The 17,174-nt window shown below is 40.2% G+C and overlaps 1 protein-coding gene and 1 pseudogene across 1 annotated transcript in view; one reads left to right on the forward strand and one right to left on the reverse strand.

The window, feature by feature from the left end:
* LOC115634550 (laccase-5) overlaps positions 1 to 17,174 on the reverse strand; it is a 62,845-nt gene that overhangs the window by 27,729 nt on the left and 17,942 nt on the right. The gene's annotated exons all lie outside the window — the stretch shown is intronic.
* LOC115634387 lies at positions 2,435 to 5,038 on the forward strand (annotated as a pseudogene).

A 17,174-nucleotide genomic window follows, 5' to 3' on the forward strand; every position in this document is an offset into this window, starting at 1 on the left:
GGAAGTTGCATGCTGGGAATGGCTGTAACCCATAATTTGAAGATCGAAAGAGATCGAAACCAATTACAGTTGCCGGCAATTTCGATATACAATTGTACGAGTATCCAACTGGAATGCAGCAAATCACTTTTGATTTTGAATTTTCGTTGCAACTGAAATTATTTGATATTTGGGGCTAGTTGTATAATTATTTTCTGCGTTTTGATATTGTTGCTGTTGCTGCTACTGCCACATAACAGCCAACTAATGGAGGCACGCGTTAGGCCGCTCCGCTATTTTCTTTAATTTTCAAAGTTTTGCCTTTTCTCTGCCACCCCACAGTTTTGTTGGTGTAACTTTATGATGGGAAAATTATATAGTTGTAGTGAACGAAAACAGTTGCAGGCTGTCGTAATTTTTTTCTTCAACAATTTCAAAATGTTTACAGCGGCCTGCAGATATGTGCGAGTGTGTGTGTGTACTTAAGTAAAATTAAAGAAAGAAACGCAATAGCCGGTGGCATGACTGTACGAATGCGGCCATAAATATATTTATACTTGTATGTATGGCCACAATATATATTTTTAAGTTTTGTAAATTGGCAACACCTTAGACATTGCATGGCATAAATCAAAGAAAAAGCTGTAAATGAGCTGTGGCACAATGCACACAGACATACTGCACTATATATCCACACACACATACAACTATATAGTATGTTGACTCTATACTTGTATGTATAAATATATGTGCCTATGGTGGTTGGCAAGTCAAAAAGTAGTTTAATTAAGTGAATTACTGTAGCTGCTAATTACTGTTCAATTAAGTGCCACAGTGCCATGTTCAATTAAGGGGTATGTGAAGGTTTGCAAGAATTCGAACGATATATATATATATATATATATATAATAGATATAGAACGAAATGCCAATAACCAATTTGTAAGCCAACTTGTGCAGCAATCGGTACAACTACTGGCCTTTAGCACAGATATAGGAATTGCCTAGTACGGGCATCATAAATCAAATTATAGTGCTAGCCATACGCAATCGGCATAGCAGAACCGACAACTGTCAACAGCAGTTAGCTATAGGCGATATACATTAAATACTTGATCAATATGCGTACGTTGTTTACAATATTAAGTTGTAAATGAACATAGCGGTGTGTGAATTTGATAAACTTGAATATGGGTCTACAAAAAGCTTTCAATAATACAAGTAATACAACCACGATTTAAAGATTATTCCGGCCGCTATTCATTTCATTAAATGTTTGACTAATATCTTTCTTCATAATTTTTAAACTCGTTTCATTTCATATAAAACAGCAGGTATTACATTTCAATTGCTTGAACAGGTAATTACAGTAGGCACTCACAAATTGGATTTAACACGATCTTAAATCGAACTTGCGGACAGAGAGGCAATTAATTTGCATACAAATTTATATAATTTTACAAATATGCTATAAATTAATTTTGACTCCTTACTACCTTTTGGGATCTACTTGATATATGACTGAACTTGCTGTGGATGTATCCCTAGTCCACATCATCAGACAATTGCTTCCCACCAGAGCTGTGAACGGTAAATTGGGGGACAACGGGGAACCCTAGAATGTGGAAAGTCAACCATTTTGATGATTTTGTTATAATCTGCGGTCGAAAAATAAAGCCTTTGCAACCTAATGGAGGCGAAACTATCAATATAATTTTTTAATGACTATTAATTTAATTTTCAATGACACTTTAATTTTTTGCTGACCATAAATTTTATTTTGTGAACATTTTGTTTTCTCAAATACCTGAAATACCGCCAAAATTAGAGCGTTCACTGTAAGTTAAAATTACATCCAGAATTTTCACATTTTTATAAATCAACCTAATGGAGGCGACACTATTAATTTAATTTTTTAATGACTATTAATTTAATTTTCAATGACACTTTCATTTTTTGCTGACCATAAATGTTATTTTGTGAACATTTTGTTTTCTCAAATACCTGAAATACCGCCAAAATTAGAGCGTTCACTGTAAGTTAAAATTACATCCAGAATTTTCACATTTTTATAAATCAACCTAATGGAGGCGACACTATTAATTTAATTTTTTAATGACTATTAATTTAATTTTCAATGACACTTTAATTTTTTGCTGACCATAAATTTTATTTTGTGAACATTTTGTTTTCTCAAATACCTGAAATACCGCCAAAATTAGAGCGTTCACTGTAAGTTAAAATTACATCCAGAATTTTCACATTTTTATAAATCATGTGCTGCGCAAGAAAATCTACATTTATTTAAATGAGATTAAGAACATATGTTTTACACAATTAGTTGTGTAAGTTTTTTAAATAGCTGGTATCGGTGGTTGCTATAAAAGGCAGCGACAAATGGGGTCATGTTTAGTGCGAAATTTTAAGCTTGTTCCAGTCTTTCTTAAAGCCGCATCATGAGCAATCCAGGATGTTTTGTGAACGGCAGATACTCGCCGTCTGAAAGGTGTTATCGTAAGACGGAAAATCGGGTGTTTGTGAATAGGGAGCTGCATCTGGAGGATATCAAGTACATTGGATTCGATATGGACTATACCCTCGCGGAGTACAAATCTCCGCAGCTTGAACAGCTCATTCTGAATTTGGCAAAACAACGTTTGGTGGACAGGGGGTATCCCAAGGAGTTATTAAACCTGCAGTACGATCCGACTTTTCCGGTACGCGGTCTGTGGTTTGACAAGCTCTACGGCAACCTGCTTAAGGTGGATTCCTTCGGCAACATACTCGTCTGTTTTCATGGCTTTACGGCTTTGCAGTCAAAGGAGTTGTGGAAAATATATCCGAATAAGTTCCTAAAGCTGGACAATGATCGGGTGTATGTGCTGAACACGCTTTATGACTTGCCGTTGGGTTATTTGCTGGCGGCTGTGGTGGACTATTTCACCAATAGCCCCGAATTTGTGCATTTCGAAAGCGGAATCAACGCTGGAGAATTTCTTTTCACATACAAGTCGATTTTTCATGACGTACAGCACGCAATCCAAAGGGTTCATTCTGAGGGCGATCTCTTGCGCTTCATAACGATGAATCTGGACTACTATGTGAAGAAGGATAAACGCTTACCACTTCTGCTATCACGTCTCCGAGACTCGGGGGTAACCGCCTTTATTCTCACCGATAGCGACTACCAGTACACCAACAAGATGATGACGTACCTCTTCGACCTGCCGCAAGAATCCAATCCGGACCAGCCACATCCTGAATGGCAGTCATATTTCGGTGCGATTGTCGTTAATGCGCGAAAGTCTGTGTTTTTCGACGAAGGCACAGTGCTGCGCCAGGTGGATCTGACAACGGGTGACCTGAAGATCGGAACACACATCGGTCCATTGCATCCGGGACAGGTGTACTCAGGCGGCAGCTGTGAGGTTTTCACCAAACTTATCAACGCCAGAGGCATGGACGTTCTATATGTGGGGGACCATATGTTGGGCGACATAATCAATTCGAAAAAGATTCGGGGCTGGCGTACGTGCCTTATAGTACCGGAGTTGGAGAACGAACTGCGTGTGTGGACCGAGAAGGGAGTGCTGTTTGATGAGCTGCAGAGCTTAAACATTAAGCTGAATAACCTTTATCATGACCTCGACTCTAGCACTAATTTGAAGCCCGACACTAAGCAGCTGCGTGCTCGCATGTGCGAAGTAGCACAGGAAATGGATAACTGCTATGGTGTGTTTGGTTCTGTCTTTCGACAGGGCTCCCACCAGACTTTCTTCACTAACCAAGTGGTGCGGTATGCTGATATATACACACCCACGTTTTTAAATCTTCTCTACTACCCCTTCTCCTATTTGTTCCTTCCGTCGAGCGTTTTGCTGCCTCACGAGTCAACGGTGAGGCACTGCCATGCTCATGAGGGAGCGTCGAAGGTGTTAAGAGCAGAAACCCACAGATCGCTTGAAAGCACGCAGATTGGAGTTGAAGAAGGAGCGAAACAGAAGGTTTTGGAGAAAGGGCCGGAAAAGAATGAACCTCCACTAGAGAGAGGAGAAGGGACTCTGAAAAGGACGCAGACGGCTCTGGTAGAAGGGCAGCAAGACGAATCGCTATCTGGGACGCTGAAAAGGGACCAACAGAAAGTTATTCAACCTAGTACGCCACAAGGTACGTTAAAAAGGGCACAAAAGGATCTGAAAGAAGAAGAAAAAATACCTCAAACAGATATCCGACAAGGGACACTGAAAAGGGCGCAGAAGCTGCAAGCAGTAGAGCAGCAGAAAGAACCTGAGACAGGCGTGCAAACTTCACAAGAGAAATCGCAATCTGGATCGTTAAAAAGGGATTCAGAAAGAGGTATTCAGCCAGGAACGCAACAAGGAACTTTAAGAAGAGGAGAGAAGGCGCAGAATGAGGACTTACATAAAGAACAGGGGTCGCTACAAGGGACACTAAAAAGGACACAACAGGGGCAGAAGAATGAAGTCCAGGAGCATAAAACTCATTGCAAACACGAAGAATGCCATTCAGATAGCTCTTCCTCAGATGATGAGAGGGAGGAAAAAGATACCACCGAGAAAAAAATTATCCATTAATGAATATTAAGTAGCTCGAGTTGCGAGCGCAACATATAGTAGTAGAGGTATTTCAAATTATGTGTGAATGCGGTAGAGAATTTTATAAGAAATATTTAAATATTAGAACCAGTAATACCAGACGAAAGACATTTTTATCAGCGAAGGTCGTTTAGTAGTGCGTTCGCATAATTTTTCTTCATGCAGATAAATCATGCATAAATAGATTACTTTAATGTCAACAAGCAAATATGCAATATACTAATTCCTGTCGTTAGCGTCAGATTGGCGCACTGTGTTGGCGAGCAATAATAAATATGAATACTACTACTATACTAACCCCATACCTGTTTGCGCAATCAATGGAAAAACTAAGAGCTGCGGCAGAAGCAAAGCTAAAGCGACGTGCTTGCCACCATTTGACCCAAATTTAGAGCCACCAGCACGATGCTGTGGTTCTGAGAAACTACAGCAGGTTGCAGACAACGAGACGACCGCAAACTGACCAAAAAGTCTGGCCATTTACTGTTCGAATAAAATGCCGAGACGTGCGGCGCAATAAGACCAACAACATGAAATCTGCAAGATACATATATCTTTTAATTGACACTCGAGCTGATAAATTCAGCTGAAACTGTTCCGCAGAACGGAAAACAACGACGATCACGATGATGTTGATCACGATGGTGATGATGATGATGATGATGTTGGAAACATGTGGCGCACTTGTCTTTTTCGCTGGTACATGTGTACACACGATGTTGGCAAAAAGTTGAATAAATTATATTTTATTTGGCAAAAATGTGTCGCCGTTGATGTTTGCATCAATTTGAATTGAAATCCAATAGCTTCATTGCTTTAAGTCGCAGGCGGTTCATTAACTGCACCCATCCTATGGGTTGGCTTCATACTTTTCCTATTCAGACAAAAAAATATGTGTTTTTCAACAAAATAAATATACTTTTGCAAGCACTCTTTCCCATTCAATTAATAGCAGGCATTTCCGGCCGTTCCAAAAAGTTGATTTGTAATATGAAATTATTTCAATATATCAATAAGTCATTGGCTGTCAAGTCAGAGCTGAGCGATGGATAACCCAACACGTTTCGTGTGTGGAAGAGTTTGCGTGGTCCTGGTGGAAAACTTACAGTAAGCTTGTGCTTATAGTTTTCTGGGAAACAATTGCTTATATGCTACACAGGAAAAGTCAATCTACAATGTTCCAGAATCACGTTCAAGTATTGATCGAACAAGTTTTTGGGTTTGGCTTTTCTGGGTAGACTCAAGCGATTGATTCTGCTGCTTAATTTCGGAACCTAGAGCAGAATACAAGATTCGAATTTAAGTGAATGCTATACATGAATTTCAATGTACCTTGATGATATTAAAATTACTAATTCTTTGTAATGATATAACTGAAATACTTTTCTTAAATAAACACAATTAGCTTTTGGAAAAAATATATAGGGCGCAGTGTGTGATCATATCATCACTTAGTGTTAAAATCCATGGAAGAAGTGTTTGTTTTGTGGCAAGGCCTAACTTTTAACTTGAGGAAGGAAGAATCAAGTGGAACTCAGCGAGTCGATATGCTGCGGCGTTAGCATACATTGATGAATTCGAGACAGTTGGTTCTTTAAATCTAAAGTCGAATTTGCAATCCTTTGGTAATCAAAGTAAAAATATTGACAAAATGCTACACACAAACACTTGTACCTCTAAATTTAAAAATATCAAATAATGTAGCAAAATTAACATCGTTTCTACAAGTATATGTAAATACCTTTAATTGAAATTCTTTTTCATTAATATTAATTTTTAAAGATCTTTTTAATTTGTTTATTTTTATTTAATTTTAAATAAGGAAAACTCAGATGACAGATAATGTAAATAAAACTTTGTTTGATAGTTTCGAAATGTAGTTTCAAAATGCTGTATTTCCTGCATTGAGCTTTCATATAACCACCTGTTTTGATCAGATTGCGAAACTCAGAGTGCAGCCCTCGTATTTTAAATCTATTTGGGTTATGGCCTGATTGCTGTATGAGTTTTTATCTAGGAGTTGCCGCACTTTCGCTGAGATATTACAAGTTTTGTGCACTTGCCAGTTGGTTGATCAAGTCTTTCGTGCATAGAATCTTCGTCACCAGCACTGCGACTCCGAATGTGTCAGCACTCGATTGGCGCAACTGCCGCTTTATGTTGGCAGTTGGCGCTTGATGGTGTTAATTGGCAAATATTTGACTGGCGCCGCGCACCCTTCGACGGTGTTGTGTTGCCTGCGCAATTTAGCTTTTAATTAACGAATTAAAACGAGAAGCAAAAGTGCCGCGAATGTCGTTGTAGTTTCGGCGTTGCACTTGCAAAATCGCAAACACCATTTGCCTTTGTTACAGTTTCTTCAAGTGCTTACCAAATTCGGTGCCGCCAGAGACCACCACATTGGTTAACTAATCGTTGAGCTTCTACAAAACTATTTACCTGTAATGAGAAAAAGAGGGAAACCATTTGTTAGTAACCTGTTTCAAGCTTTGCTCTAAATTACCTAAAAACATAAAAGGCGGTAAGGTATGGGTTTGGCTCCCGCTGTGTTCTCGTTTGGCTGGTGTGGCTGGGTAATTAATCAAATTTTAATTGCCTTGGTCATATGGTGCGTATGTGTGATATATGTAGAATTGACTTTTGAAGGCTACTCACGCACTCTGTGGACGTACAATTTAATTAAATTCTCATAGGCACAGACGTAGATCTATACTATTTTATGCTGGCTTTGTTAAGGCTTGTGATTTTCTTTCGTGACCTTGGCAGCTTTACGTGCCGATCAGCACAATCGAAAGTGTTTTTTCAACTGATTGTGGCTTATTTAAGCTGGCTTAAAACAATAGTATGTATTGACTCTTTTAAATATGCGCTAGCTGATTTAATAACTATTTATTTAATAATACGTATACAGTGTTGGTGTTGTAATAGAAGTATGTAACAATGCGTGTGTGTGTGCGTATTGTACTGTTGGTGCAGCGATCGCTGTGTAGTGCGATGTGAATGCGCTGACCGATGCGAACTGACTGACTAACAGGGCGTGGGAGACCAAACAGTGTTGCCCTCCGATTGACATACATAACACCCCTTAACACCCAGATGCGTCGTAGTACTGCGGGGGTTGTCTGTTGCGTCGGGACCGGCGCGGCGTAGGTGGCAATGCCGGTGAATCCGCTGGGTTTGATTCATCCTCTGGGGTTTGTTGGCTGGCGTGTCCAGTGCCACTGAGCTGATGTCTCAGGGAACTCGATGAAACATCTTCTTCACGATCATTGATTGAGATTTCATCATCTCCAGAATTATGAACTGATCCTAATAGCTCTCGGCTGCGTATCTGGTCTTGATGTCGGCGAACAACTCGTGCATCATTTAGGCGAACGTTATATGAAATGGGCCCAGTTTGTTCGGTAACCATTCCTGTAATCCACTTGGGCCCAGAAGAGTAGTTTCTGGCCCAGACTGGGCTGCCTGTAACAAAATGCTTAGTATTGTTGAGGCCACAAGTCTTACCGTAAGCTATTTCTTGTGGTTGTATTTTATCGAAGTATGTCTTGATTTGTCGATTAAACAGTAATTCCGCTGGAGAACGATTCGTTGTTGAATGTGGGGTAGTATGCTGGTTAAACAAATATTGAGCCAACGCAAGGTCAATGTTCATGTTACGGTCGCATTTCTTGAGGTAGTTCTTCGTACTCTGCACCATGCGCTCAGCTTGACCGTTTGTCGCAGGATGAAATGGTGCTGATCTAATGTGTCGGATTAAGTTATTATCCATGAAAAACTTAAATTCTTCGGAAGTGAATGCCGTGCCATTGTCCGAAACTATTTCGTCTGGAACTCCGTGAGTTGCGAAGAGTTGGCGAAGGAACTTAATTGCAGCAGCAGTAGATGTAGACTTAACCACAGTAACCTCAAGCCACTTAGTGTATGAATCGACCACCAAGAAAAAGGTGTTGCCTCGGAATGGCCCAGCGAAGTCGATGTGGAGGCGGGACCATGGACGCTTGGCAGATTCCCAGTGATGCGTAGTTGTTTTTGTTGGCTCGTTCTTGTGTTGCTGGCACGGTATGCAGCGTTTAACCAACAACTCGATTTCGGCATCGATGTTAGGCCACCACACGTAGCTACGTGCTAAGGCCTTCATTTTAACAATCCCTGGATGAGGGGCATGCAAGGCGTTTAAGATGGCTTCCCTACACGACGACGGTACTACCACACGGTTTCCCCAGACCAGGACTCCTCTATTCGCTGTAAGCTCGTTTTGGCGACTGCTAAATGGGTACAATTTGTCGGAGCTCGGAAATTTGGTATTCGGCCATCCCCTTAACACCCAGTTGAGAACTTTTGAGAGTTGCGGGTCTTTAGCAGTTTGTTCTGCAAGTGTATGAGCGCTAACGATAGGTGTGGTAGTCCACTCAATCATCATAATTTCTTCAGTACTCTCAGGCTCGTGTCGACAAGGCATTGGACAGCGGCTTAGAAAATCTGCGTTGCTAATTCTGGTTCCAGGGCGATGAATAAAGGTAAAATCATAGGCGTGCAAGAAAATTGCTCGGCGTAGCATCTGATTCGAAATTACGTTTGGAACTGATTTTGCAGTTGTGAAAATCCCTAGTAGCGGACGGTGATCCGTAATTAATATAAATGAACGGCCGTAGACGTAGTTGTGAAATTTTTTGACTCCAGCGACAAGTGCGACCGCTTCTTTATCAATTTGTGCATAATTTCTTTCCGCCTTAGAGAGTGTTCTTGAATAAAATGCAATCGGTTTCTCTGCTCCGTCTGGCAAGCGGTGACTTAGAACAGCTCCGATTCCATAGGGCGATGCATCACATGTCAATAATAGTGGCAGGGTGCCATCATAGTGTATTAGCACATCTTCAGACGTTACCAACTGTTTGAGTGTAGTAAAAGCGTCTTCGTGTAGGCGTTTCCATTGCCATGGCGATGACTTATCCAGCAAACGATGCAACGGCTCTGCGATGGTAGCCTTATGCGGCAAAAATGCGTGGTAAAAGTTAAGAAGACCTAAGAAAGCCTGTAACTGTTTTTTATCCTTTGGTGCGGGAGCGTTGTGGATTGCCTTTACTTTCTCAGCTGATGGTCTTATACCGAAAGCGTCGATTTTAAATCCCAAAAACTCGACTGAAGGTACTCCAAATTGGCATTTGTCCTTACGAAGGCGTAGGCCTGCTCTGTCGAAACGTGCTAAGACTTCCTGCAGTCTTTCCGCTAATTGTTCTTCCGATTTACCCATGACGACAATGTCATCGAAATAAGGCAATACTCCAGGAATATTTTGTAGAATGTTTTCTATGCAGCTTTGAAAGATTCCCGGTGCTGATGATATGCCGAATTGTAGTCTCGTTACTTTGAATGCACCCTTGTGCGTAGATATGGTTTGCAGCAGAGCCGACTGGTCATCGACGGCTAATTGTTGATATGCCTGCGCCAGATCAATTTTGGCAAACATTGAACCACCTTCGATCGACGCCAACAGCGTGTTAATTGCAGGAATTTGGTGGCAATGGGGCTTTATGGCTCTATTAAGCGTGGATTTGTAGTCGCCGCAAATGCGAATAGACCCATCCTTCTTTATGACGGGTACCGTGGGTGTAGCCCATTCCGAATATTCCACAGGCACCAGGATTCCTTGGGAGCAAAGGCGATCAAGTTCTTCTTCGTACAAACTCTTGATTGCAAATGGAATGCGTCGTGGTGGCAGTCGTAGTGGCGTTACGCTAGCATCAACTTGTAAGGTGACGGGCGGTCCGGTGTAACAACCAAGGTCAGATGAAAATAGATGCTCGAATTTGCGCAATATTGATTGGATGCTGACTCCACTACCGATAGTATGAATTCCTTCGATTCGGATGCCTAGTGGCTCGAACCAATTGCATCCCAGTAGGTTTGAGCCGCCACCCGATACAACAATTAGTGGCAAATTATCTATTTTTCTGCAGTCGTAATGGATCGACGTGTCAACGACCCCTTTTACCGGTATCGAGTTGCGCTGGTAGTCGCTGAGATCCACATCACATTTGACGAGGTTGGGGCAACCTCTAGGCCAGATGTACCTGTATGTAGCTTCTTTAATGATTGTCACTGGTGATCCTGAATCCACCTCAAATAGACAAGTTCGACCATTAATGACGACAGATGCAGATTTCTTTTGGCTGATTAACGGACGTATTTGGTGAACGCCAGACCTTTGGCTTTTTGCTTGGCGTGATGTCCGTGCGCGTGTTGACTGGTCGCTTGGAGTTGGGGATACTGTTCCCGATGACTTCGACGAAGTCCTGCGTGTGCTTCTGCAGACACGTCGTATGTGGCCCGTTCGACCGCAAGAATGGCAGACAGTGTCGCGATGGGGACACTGTTTCCGGAAATGTCGACCGCCGCACCCAAGGCAAGGCTGGCGGGCCCCTGAGGTACCTTGACGAGCTTTGGGTCGACCAGTTTGAATACCATGGACATCGTTACATGGTAGGTCGTCGCGGCTGGAATCGCCCTGATTCTTCATGGCCATAGCGCTAATTGCTGCAGCCTCGCTGGTTACCGCACGCTCCATCACACGTTGCAACGTGAGGTCGGTCTCCGCCAGCAGGCTTTTTTGAAGATTGTCGTCCTTCATTCCGCAAACAAAACGGTCCCGCAGCATGCGGTCTAAAGCAGCTCCAAAATTGCAGTCTACTGCAAGCGTTCGCAACGCTGCCATGTACTTGCCAACAGACTCGTCCAGTTGTTGGTCGCGTTTATGGAAATGGAAAAACGCAGCGATTTCCGATTTGCGGGGAGATAAATGATCTGTCAGTACTTTGTAAATTTCCACTAGCGTTAAGGTACTGACCTGTTTGGGGGCTGCCAATGACGTCAGGAGTTCGTACAACGGTGCGCCCGCTAAGGTAAGGAACGCCGCCTTTTTGCGCGTCTCCTCCGTGACATCATTGGCCAGCAGGTATAACTCGAAACGTTGCATATATGTGGCCCACTTGTCGGGTTGACTCAGATCAAATGGCTCCAGATTTCCTACAGCTGACATTGTAGTGCGTTTCGCATTCCTCTCTTCTGAATTGGAAGTAGCAGTTTCCACCTTTTTAATTACCGCAGAAACACCAGCGACACGTGGATGTGTGGCTGCTCTCAGTTCGTCTTCTTCGTTTTTTATTTCAGTGTCGGCGCTTGTGTCTGAAGCTTGGGCGACATAACCTTTGTTTTCCATGTGCTCACAGTCGTAGTGAGAGAAAACAACAATTGATATATCAACGAATAACGGAACGTGTAGATGCGTTGTTGTTGCTAACTCCTACCGCATACACACGCTGTTTGCAATTTCCTTTTGTGCTGCCGTAACGGAATCTAGCAGCGGCGTTTGCGACAGCAGAAATGTATGTATACGCAATTCAACTAGCACACTTTAATAATTAAATTTTTTGGGAGTATCCCATCCTCGTCGCCAGTTTTAAATATGCGCTAGCTGATTTAATAACTATTTATTTAATAATACGTATACAGTGTTGGTGTTGTAATAGAAGTATGTAACAATGCGTGTGTGTGTGCGTATTGTACTGTTGGTGCAGCGATCGCTGTGTAGTGCGATGTGAATGCGCTGACCGATGCGAACTGACTGACTAACAGGGCGTGGGAGACCAAACAGTGTTGCCCTCCGATTGACATACATAACAGACTCATTGATACAATCTGTACAAATTGAATTTTTGTAAAAAACATTTCATGCAGAACAAGTTTTTGAGGCAATAGAATAAAAGCTACTTATTTTTTAAGTTTTATTCAGCTTATTAATTTTAAGTAGTATTTCAAGCATGCTAAATCGAACATTTTTATGATTTCAATTAATAATTCAAAATTTATATTCGTTTAACAATACTGCTTTCACAATCAAATTACAACATTACAATATGGCAACGCCCTTGAAAGAATGCATTACACAGCACTGAATCTGTAATAGCTTGTCAATCAAGATGCTAAAAATATATTGAGTTGCTGTCATTTATTTTCATAAGCGGGACAAACGTAAACAAGTCATTCGCAAAGTGTGAAATCATTTAAAAATAAGTAAAAACATGCGTTTGCGAATGTGTGACGATTTTGAATACAAACTTAATTGGCAGACTGCAGGCGATTTGTGAAAAATTATATTTTAAATGGAATATAGCCCAGAGGGAATGTTTTTCAAAAATGCAAAGAATGATGAAATTTTTAAAATTAAGGAGCGATGACTGTTTTTTTTTTTTGGCAGCTTACAAATGTCGGGTAATCAAATTTTGTGTAAGTAGTAAACAAGTATCTGAAAGCTGTAGCTCAGGTAAGTAAACAATATGCGATCCTAAACATTATTATAAGCAGCTTCAAAAAATATACATACACCTAATTCTGTTTTTAAACGGTCTTTTTTACATGATTATGATATAACACGATTTGAAAATTAAAAATTTCATATATATTTCTTTAGAGATAAGGAACCAATCTCCTATTTTCACATATGATCAATGTATTTTTTTACACGGTTGTTACTGGAACCAATCTACCGTGTAAAAACAGAATTAGGTGTATATCCCCTAAACTCTTTTTTTGTATATTGACGGAAGATTCTTAATTGATATAACGAGGGTAATTTATTAAAAAGATATGGTCAGGCGTGCAAATAATTGGCACACAAACTTGAATGAAACCTCATAGAAAGCTGTCTTTTAAAATTAATTGAAAAATTGATTTGCAAGTTATTTAATAGACTGACCGTAGAATAATAAAAAACGCAACTTCTCAACGCCTCTGACACTATGCCTACTTCTAAACCACATTACAATAAAACAATAGCCATATCCCCGTCTCTACAAATTGGCAATACGTACTACTAAGTATAATTAACATTACTATTTTGCATACTACTTAGTCGAGTATTTATATTAATTTGTTTCTATTTTTGTAAGTTAAATAAAAGAAGCCAACAGCTTTAATTTCGTGTTGTGCCACAATTTGTTTACGCTTTTTCGCAAACAAATAAAGGCAGTCATAATTAATTAAGCGAAATTAAATCATATAGCGTGCAGTGGAAAACTGCATACATTATTTCTGCTACCACATGTTGCACTTTTCAAATTATTCTCCAAAAAGATAATGAACTGTGCTGGAGAGTTGTTTGGGCAGTGGTCGAACCCTCGCTCTTTGTTCAAACAAATTTAATAAATATATTTTAGATTGGCAGGTGCGAATTAATGAAGTAGCGGCTGTAATAACTTTTAATTACACTTTATTGCATTTCGTGGCTGTGGCGGTGACTGTTTCTGTCATGTGAGTGGCCACGAGGCGTATGTGGATTATCCAATTTGCCTTTTGCCGAATGCGTGGGTCGGCATGCGCCTGTCGATGTCTGTGTTATGGTTATTGTTGTTATTGTTGCTGGTGTTGTTGTTGGTGTCGATGTTCGTGTTAAATGCTCAATCAGCTGTCACACGGTCAGATGGCTTTGTGATCGACTAGTTTAGCAATTCGCCTTCAGAGGCGGATACTTGAAGTCCGGGAAAAAATGCACTTTCAGTGTAATGGAGCAGGCTAGTAGTGGAATATGTATGTTATGGCTTAACAATATTATGCCAGTTTGTAGGCGTACACCAAAATAATGACAGCTGAGCTTGTTGCCATAGATACATACAAGTATGTATGTGTACATACATAGGTTGGTATGTAAAACTATGTACGAGTAGTATTTTATGCAATGGAAAAGCAAAAACGAACTAAGTGTATTCAAAACAAATACAGACACATTCTGTCGCACGATCTGGCTGGTCAGTGGGGCAAACTTGTTTGGCTAGTCCATGGCTTATGCATTGGGAGCGACCATAGTTGACGCTGATTTTGTCAGGGTTTATGTTGTTTATCTGTTCTCTGAGCGGTCGTTAAATAAACGAACTCGTATATGCATTAGCTGGCACTTTAAATGCATTTAGAAGACCATTTTATTTATGCATTTTCTCATTTCAAATGTACTTCTCTACTCGTTTGGCTATGCGATTTAAGAAAAAAAAGACAATACCAAGCAAATCAACAATTTAGTGTCGCACAAACAAATTTTTATGTTTATTGTTTTATTAGGCAGCAGCAGCTTAAAGAACAATAGACTGAAACGTGCTTTAAAAGCGCAGAAGAAAACATGTTGACTTAATTTTTTTTTTGATATTATTTTTGTTTTTTGTACGATTGATATCTGTTGCTCCAGATCTGGAAAAAATGTAGCGACAAACTTGAAGTCGGTTTGAAATCGTGGCATGTGAGAATTCTCAATGGAAAAGCGACCGCGGCAGCAAGCAGTGAGACAAAGACAATCGAATATAACACTATTTTTTCTTTTTATATTTATTTTGAAACCAATCTCAACATTGCTGTGGTTAGTTGGTGCCTCTTTTTTTTATATATTTTTCATCATGCATATAATATCTATCTATCTACTTGTCATGCCAACTAGTCGACTTGTTGGGTAAGCTGCTCAACGCGCAGAATCTGTTGGAATCAACCTCGTAGTCTAACGGCATTTGCATTTTTGTGGATTCATTTTAGTTAACCGTTATGTGTTTAACATATTTTTCAAATTCTCCTGCACTTCATTGTTATGCAGATCGAATAAGCTGCAAATTAGTGGCTAATATTTGCGCAAACATGATGCTTTCGACGCATACTAAAGAATCGAAATCATTAGCTTATATGTATACTAATTTATAGTATATGTATATTTTGCATATAAGCAGAAAATATCCAAATATTCTAAACTTTCAAGGTTACTGCAGACTGTGTATGTGTGAGTTTGTTTATTTCGACTCGATCGCCTTTGTTTAGCCATGCTTTTACTTGTATGTAGTGGAAAGGTAAGTTAAAAAATAATATGAAGTTCTTGCTCATGGCTTTAATTATAAATTATTTTTATTCATGCCAATTAAAGTCAAATGTCAGGCACACCCATTTATTTATAATGCTGAATAATACACTAAAAATATGCATAATCGTTTGCTTGCTCTGGCCAGACCAAACGATCAGAATTTTTTAGAATTTTGCTCAAAATATAATAATAATAGTATTTGGAAAAGTATTAAGGTGTTGATGATTTCATAAACTCAAATATTTGTAATAAAGCAATTAACCTCAAGGCCGTTTGCTTTCAGAACATAGTTTGGCAAACTCTTTGGTTAATTAGAATTAGCATGGAAAGTTAAAGTATTTCAAAATTTCAATTTTAATTAATTTTATTTATTTATTTAGCAGACACATAATTAATTATCAGTCGAGTTTCTAACTACTTGAAGCTGGAAATGATTCGATGAAAAGTGGAACTGTAGCCTTTTTAGCCTAAATGGAGAATTAATGAAGTAGTAATGGATATTTATTTTAGTTTTTGTCTCATAAATTAAGTTTTATTGGAAAAGGTCTGAAAATAAACTGCCTTCGTTTGAGTTAATCAACAATTTTCGATTGAGAAGATTAAAACATTTAGAAAATAGAAGAATTTAGCTCCTTAACTAAGTTATTGGAATCAGTGTTGGCTTACTCGTAACATCCACATGAGCAGTGAAATGGAAATAATTAAGGCTGTGCGCAACACGTGTATAATCTTGGAGAATCATCATTACTGCATTACAGATGATCAGATGATATCTAGAACAATGCTGCCCCCTTTTCTGGACTAGCACACACATTTCAATGTTGCAACTGACGAAAGATTCAGATCTAAAAAATCGCTTATAGTAGCGCCGCCACCGCTGCCGCCACCGCCACCGGTTTTCTCACACAATTTACTTTGTGTGTTATTTTTGTGAGCATTCGCCATTATCTGTCGACTACTCGTACTTTTTTAAAGTAGTTCAGCTGCACAATTGCCGCACACGCATTATTCAAAATATTTTCCTAACCCTCTTGGTTAATGATGGGAGCATAGTTAAACAATTTGCAAGTGCAATTGTTTGCGTAATTAATCACAAGACGAACAAAGCAGCTGAAAACATTGAAAATTGTTGCCACAAAGCAAACACTTTCGGTTTCAGTCGAGTTATCCATTTCACAATGACGCGGCACATTTGTGGACCACTGCGTCGCGTCGGGACTTTGGAATTGGAATTCTTAATGGTTTGTCGGTATGTTAGTCGGTTAGTCGGTTGATAGGTCGACTCTGGCTCCATGCACGCGTCCGATTATGTAAATCGCAATAGACAGGCAGATGGACACCTACGCCAACAGACGGACCTCGGGACCGCCGCTTTTCGTGACCCGTGGGGCTGAACAAAAGGCGAGTAAAAGGCTCACGAACAATGGGGCCAACACCAAAACCAACTCCAACTCCAACCACAACTCCAACTGGTTTTTAATTTTTATTGCAAATTCGCTATTGAAAGGGTGTTCGCCTGTGCAATTTACGTTTTCGTGGAAGTGCCACTGCGAGTACCACAACAATGACGTGGTCGCCGCTTCCTTTTTTTTTTCCTGGCTGTCCCCCCTGTAGCCTTAGCGGACTCTTGTGGGCGTCGGAGTGCCTAATTAAATCATTTGTTGCACGTGTAGCAGGGCCTGCCGGCCTGCC

Source organism: Scaptodrosophila lebanonensis, unplaced genomic scaffold (assembly GCF_003285725.1).
Source record: "Scaptodrosophila lebanonensis strain 11010-0011.00,11010-0021.00 unplaced genomic scaffold, SlebRS2 tig00000001-arrow-pilon, whole genome shotgun sequence".
Lineage (NCBI taxonomy): Eukaryota > Metazoa > Arthropoda > Insecta > Diptera > Drosophilidae > Scaptodrosophila > Scaptodrosophila lebanonensis.